Genomic DNA, 7,190 nt, shown 5'->3' on the forward strand with positions numbered 1-7,190 from the left:
AGAATTCTTACCTACATCTTAAGGAAGAGCATTCTAGGCCAAGGGAACAGCAAGAGCACAGAGGGTGCCTGTTTGGGGATTAGCAGAGACTGGTGTGGCTAGAAGATGGGCAAGGAAAAGAGATACAGAAAATGGGGTGAGGGAGGTAAGAGTGTTGAGCTAGCACCTAGGCTCTCATAGAGATTGTAAAGTTCTGGCTTTCACTTTGAATGAGATGAGATGACTGGGTCTTGAGCAGAGGGACTTACTTCATTTTTAAACACAACTTTATGGGGTATAATTTACATACCATAAGACTCACACTTTTTAAATGTACAGTTCAATGATTTTTTTTTTTTTTTTTTTTTGAGACAGAATCTCGCTCTGTCACCCAGGCTGGAGTGCAGTGGTGCAATCTCAGCTCACTGCAAGCTCCGCCTCCTGGGTTCACGCCATTCTCCTGCCTCAGCCTCCCAAGTAGCTGGGACTACAGGCGCCCGCCACCACACTCAGCTAATTTTTTTGTATTTTAGGTAGAGATGGGGTTTCACCGTGTTAGCCAGGATGGTCTCGAACTCCTGACCTCGTGATCTGCCCACCTCGGCCTCCCAAAGTGCTGGGATTACAGTTGTGAGCCACTGCGCCCGGCCAGTTCAATGATTTTTAGTAAATTTACAGAGTTGCACAACTATCACCATAATGTAGTTTTAGAACATTTCCCGTCTTCCCTTGCAATCCCCCACTGTGGCCTCCCAAAGTGCTGAGATTACAGGTGTGAGCCAATGTGCCTGGCCAAAAGTTTTTCATTTCAATAAAGTCCAATGTTTATGCTTTTGGTGTAAAAGAAACCACTGCTTAACCCAAAATTGTATGTAGTATTGTCTATTTTATTTTCATTTTGAGACAGTGTCTTACTCTGTTACCCAGGCTGGAGTGAAGCGGAACGAACAAACATGGCTCACTGCAGATTTGACTTCTTGGCTCGAGCAATCCTCTTGCTTCAACCTCCAGCGTAGCAGGGACCACAGTTGATCACTACCATGCCCAGCTAATTTTTAAATTTTTTGTAGAGGCCGGGCGCGGTGGCTCAAGCCTGTAATCCCAGCACTTTGGGAGGCCGAGGGAGGCGGGTGGATCACAAGGTCAGGAGATCGAGACCATCCTGGCTAACACGGTGAAACTCTGTCTCTACTAAAAATACAAAAAAATTAGCCGGGCGTGGTGGTGGGCGCCTGTAGTCCCAGCTACTCGTGAGGCTGAGGCAGGAGAATGGCGTGAACCCGGGAGGCGGAGCTTGCAGTGAGTCGAGATCACGCCACTGCACTCCAGCCTGGGCGACAGAGCGAGACTCAGTCTCAAAAAAAAAATTTTTTTTGTAGAGATGGGGTCTCACACTGCACTCCAGCCTCGGTGACAGAGCGAGACTCCATCTCAAAAAAAAAAAAAAGAGATGGGGTCTCACGTTGTTGCCCGGCTTCTGCTTTATAAATTTAACATTTTTCTATGTTGCTACACAGTTATTGTAGTTATCATGGCTACATTACACTACACTAAATGTACTGCCTTAGTGTATTTTTTTACTGCTGGAAATTCTACTATTTCCCCTTTGGGTGATTACAATAATCCCGCAATGAAGAGCTGACTACTTACTTATGATAGAGACTCATAACTGAGATTACAGAATTAAGAGTGTGTCAGCTATTTAATGTCTCTTCCTTAACACTGGGCATCATTTTCCAAAGTGCTTGCACATAACTATATTCTGCCTGCAGTAATGTATGAGGAAGCCTGTTTTCATATTGCCTTGGCCAGTATTGGGTATCATATATTTGGGGAACAAAAGCAAAAAAATGGCACTTCCTTGTTATTTTAATTAGCATCATTGATTGCTGGTAAGGCTGAACTTTTTGCTATGTATTTGCCTATGGTAGTTACTTTGTTGTTTTTTTTTTGAGACAGAGTCTTATTCTGTTGCCCAGGCTGGAGTGCAGTGGCACGATCTCGGCTCACTGCAACCTCTGCCTCCTGGGTTCATGCCATTCTCCTGCCTCAGCCTCCTGAGTAGGTGGAACTACAGGCGCCCACCACTACGCCCGGCTAATTTTTTGTATTTTTAGTGGAGACGGTTTCACCATGTTAGCCAGGATGGTCTCGATCTCCTGACCTCGTGATCTGCCCGCCTTGGCCTCCCAAAGTGCTGCGATTACAGGCGTGAGCCACCATGCCTGGCCTTTTTTTTTTTTTTTTTTTTTAAAAGACACACGGTCTCACTCTGTCACCCAGGCTGGAGTGCAGTGGTGCAATATCAGCTCACTGGAACCTCCTCCTCCCGGGCTCAAGCAGTAGTTACTTTTTTCTGAATTATGTTTGCATTCTTTGATTATTTAGGTATTAGATTCTTAGTATTTTTCTCAGTATTTTTAGTAATTTTTCATGAATGCTTTAATTAACATATTTTCCAGATGTTCAGGAAGTTTTAAATTTTCAAGTCAAATCTGCTTATTTTTCTTGATGACTTATATTGCTTAGAAAGTTATTCCCACTTCCAGAGGTGTCTTTCTTTTCTTTTAAATGTATGTGGTTTTCTTATAGTTGGTATTGGATGTGATATGTGGAACTAGATTGCTTTTTCTCCTGGTTTTGTGACTAGGGATAGTGTTTACAATCCTTCTTCCTCTTGGCTCTTTCAGCATGAAAGCCCCTTTAGGGGAGGTGACTGGAATCATCCCCAAACAATTCTCACCTAGTCCTGGTGTGGCTGCTTCGTAGTCCTGCGTTTCTTCCTGCTTGGCTGTCCCTAACATCTCAGAAACGCATAGAGAAGTAACGGGCTTCTAGAGAGGTGGGGGTATAGTGTTACAACTGAGATTTGGAAGTTGAGACCACCTGGTTCTTTACCATCCACTAACCATGTGACCTTGTGCAATTTATTCAACTGTTCTGTGCTTTGTCTTCTTATTTACAAAATGAGAATGATAGTATACAATAGTAAATATCATAAAGGGTAATGTGATAAATGAGCTGATACATGTGGAATGGAGGGGAATGACTGTTACATAGTGAATGCTCTGTGTATCCTCCCACTTGGGAAGTGTATGTAGTCAGTGTATGTAGTGCTTGAGGGATTGTGAATAATACACAACATATCCTCAGTCATCGATTCAACAGATGTTTACTGAGGATCTACTATGTGCCAGTCCCTATTCTAGGTCTGAGAGGATATACTGGTGAACTGCTCTAATAGTTTATATTCTAGAGGAGAAAATTTGACAATAAACATGTAACCAAGTTAATAAGATAATTTCAGATAATGGCAGATATTATGGGTTGAATGATGTCCCCCAAAAGATGTTGAAGTCCTAACATCTGGGACTAACACATGGGAATGTGACCTTTTTTGGAAATAGGATCATTGCAGATGAGGTCACTGATGTTAGCCCTAGACCAATGTGACTGTGTCCTTATAAATAGGGGCAATCTGGACACAGAGACAGACAAGTACTGTGTCTGAGGGAAGATGATGTAAAGAGACAAAGGGTGACCTGTAAGCCAAGGAAGACCTGAGGCTACCAAAAGCCAGGAAAGAGGTCTGGAATAGATACTTCTCTAGCTCCCTAAGAAGGAACATGGTCCTGTTGACACCTTAATTTTGGATTTCTAGCATCCAGAACTCTGAGACAATATATTTCTCTGGTTCTAAGCCACCCACTTTGTGGTACTTTGCTACAGCAGCCCTAGAAAGCTAATACAGTAGGTAAGAGGGTGATGTGATAGAGAGTAAGTGGGGGCAGGGTGGGATGAGCTGCTTCAACTGGGGGATTCAGGAAGGCCTGTGTTACCTGGAAACCACTGAGGGTGATAAGTAGGGAAGAGACATGACTGGCTGACTTAAAAAGAAACTATTTACTGGGGGATAGAATACACAGGGGAAAAGACACAAATCATATACAGGTATTTTCAATGAATTTTTACAAAACGAACACGTCAATGTAACCAGTACCCAACTCCCTCTCCCATGCCTCCTTCTAATTGATGCCCACCCTAAGGGCAAACAATATTGTCAATTCTAACACCCTAGATTGAGTTTTGACTGTTTGTTGAATTTCATGTAAATGGAATCATACATGACATACTTTTGTTTCCTTTCGCTCATCATGAGATTCACCCACCTTGTGTAGTTTTAGTTCATACATTCTCAATACTTTGTAGTATTCCATTGTGTGACTATATTAAAATATAGATATCTCTCTTGCTGTTAAGAGGCATCTGGGTAGTTTCCAGTTTGGTCTATTGTGAATAGTGTTGCTATGAACATTCTTGTTCATGTCTTTTGGTGAATATATTTATGCATTTCTCTTGGGTGGGTCCCTAGAGTTGAGGTTTCTGGGATCTCTCTCTCTCTCTCTCTTTAGGTATAGATATTCAGCTTGAGTAGATGCTACCATCTCTGTGGCTGAGATATTAAAAGATTATTTTGAGCTGGCCTGGTGTTCACCTGTAATCCCAGCTCCTCAGGAGGCTGAAGCGGGAGGATCACTTGAGCCAGGAGTTCCAGACCAACTTGGGCAACATAGCAAGACCCTGTCTCAGTCAGTCAATCAATCAATCAATGATAAATTTTGGTGCTGAGTGAAGAATGTGACAGTTGGTGGGGGGTGGCAAGAGTGGAAATGGAGAGACCAGACAGGAGCCTATTGTAATAGTCCTAGCAAAGGATGACAGTGGCTTTGGCCAGGGTAACAAGAGATGGAGGAAAGTACACTCATACAGGATGCATTATACAGGGAAAGCTGACATGACCTGCTGATGGGTTGAATGTGGAGAGATGAGGAAAAGAGAGGAATCAAGGTTGACTGTTAGGTTTTTGGTTTGAACTAGGTGGACAGTTATGTCAATTACTGAGATGGAGAAGAATAGGAAAATAACAGGTGTGTGGGAGAATCAAGAATTCTGGTTTGGCCATGTTAAGTTTGATGTGCTCATTAGGTTTCCAAGTAGAAACATAAAATAGATGGTTGGAACTCAGTGAAGATGTCAGATGGGAGATATGAATCTGGGGCCCTCAAATCAGCATACAGATTTTTTTTTGTTTTTTTTTTGAGATGGAGTTTTGCTCTTGTTGCCCAGGCTGGAGTGCAATGGCGCGATCTCGGCTCACTGCAACCTCCACCTCCCGGGTTCAAGTGATTCTCCTGCCTCAGCCTCCCAAGTAGCTGGGATTACAGGCATGCACCACCACACTGGCTAATTTTGTATTTTTAGTAGAGACGGGGTTTCTCCATGTTCAGGCTAGTCTCGAACTCCCAACCTCAGGTGATCTGCCTGCCTCGGCCTCTCAAAGTGCTGGGATTACAGGCATTAGCCCCCATGCGTGCCCGGCCGAATACAGATGATACTTAAAGCTATGAACATGCATAGATCCTCTTTTTTTTTTTTTGAGATGGAGTCTCGCTCTGTCACCCAGGCTGGAGTGCAGTGGCGCGATCTCGGCTCACTGCAAGCTCTGCCTCCCAGGTTCACACCATTCTCCTGCCTTAGCCTCCCAAGTAGCTGGGACTACAGGCGCCCGCCACCACGCCCGGCTAATTTTTTGTATTTTTGGTAGAGACGGGGTTTCACCGTGTTAGCCAGGATGGTCTCGATCTCCTGACCTCGTGATCCACCCGCCTCGGCCTCCCAAAGTGCTGGGATTACAGGCGTGAGCCACTGCCTGGCCGAACATGCATAGATCCTCTTAGGGAGAAAGTGTAAGCAGAGAATAAAGGACCTAAGTCTCCTGAAGCATGCCACCATTAAGAAGTGGAGCAGAGGAGGAAGAGCCAGCAAAGGAAATGGGGAATCACTGTAGAGGCTGGAGAAAGATCAGAACGGGTTGCTGTGTTTTTTAAGAAGGGGAGTGGCTAATATGTTGAGTACTACTGAGAGATTCAAATAAGATGAGAGGTGACCACTGGTGCTGTCAACATGGTAGTCATTGGTAACCTAACAAAAATTATATCAGTGAGAAAGTGGGGTTGAGAAGTGTGATTAGAGTGGATTGGAGTAAATGGGGCACGAGGAAGTAGAGTAAGAGACAATAAATAATTCAAGAAGTCTTGCCAGGAAGGAGAGCACAGAAAGGCAGTAACAGCTACAGAGGAATCTGGATTCGGGGGGGAGTTTTCTCAAGATAGGGGATATTGGTTGTGTCTGGAAATAACCCAGCAGAGGATGTGATGTAGGAAAAAGAGGGGCTAATCATGGGCACAGATATGAGATTGAGAAAGTGAAAGGGGATGGAATCCAAAGCACAAAAGGAAGAGATGGGAACAGGTTTGTTTCCTTCAATGAAAGAGGAAAGGCAGAAAGTATTTTGCAGATTGGCAGATTTGGTGGTGAGATGATGAGGCAGTTCTCATTTGCTTCTGTTTTCTCAATAAAGAATGAGCCCAGGCCATAAGTTGGAGGTGGGAGAGAAGGAATACTGGAGTTTCAGGGAGATGAGAAAGTATGATAGTCATTGGGAAGGTGGGAGTGCAAACTTGTCAGGAGCATGTAGTAGGAGCTCAGGCAGTGTTGTACACTCATTTGAGATTTTGGGACATGAATTTAAAATTAGACCAGTCATCAGTGATCATATGTGACTTGTAAGCACCCAGAAATGAATAGTTATTGTTAAATGTAGTGGTACTCTCCAGTTGTTCACTGAATAAACAAACGAATGGAGTATTATATGAAACACTTGGATGGGGAGGAGGAAGGGAAATAAAGAGAATGTGTATCTGTCTTATAACCTACTTGAAGGAGACAAAACATAATTATTTGAGAACAAAGCATGTTTTAACAGGCACAAACATATTAAGTTTTCCAGTTGACATTATAAATTCTGACAGAAATAAGAATAGTGGCATACTTAAAATAGAATGGAGTAAATGTGGGAAATAATTCCTGAAGTTTCAAATCGGATCTCAAAAGTTCCCAGGGAAATGTGTTAACAGAAAACAGAGGTAAAAGGGGGAAAACTGATAGATGTTTATGAGCAAGATGTTATATGTGGCCTTCTACAAGCTGAAAAGGACTTTGAGCTTGAAAGCAGGAATGGAAATAATTACTGTAATTTAAGGAGTAACCTCTTCATGCTAAGCATGAACAGATCACTTACTTATCTGACAGTGGCTACTATTTATTTTGTATCTAAGCACTGTGCTAATTGTTTTACATATATTATTTCT

This window comes from Hylobates moloch, unplaced genomic scaffold (assembly GCF_009828535.3).
Source record: "Hylobates moloch isolate HMO894 unplaced genomic scaffold, HMol_V3 SCAFFOLD_10, whole genome shotgun sequence".
Classification (NCBI taxonomy): domain Eukaryota; kingdom Metazoa; phylum Chordata; class Mammalia; order Primates; family Hylobatidae; genus Hylobates; species Hylobates moloch.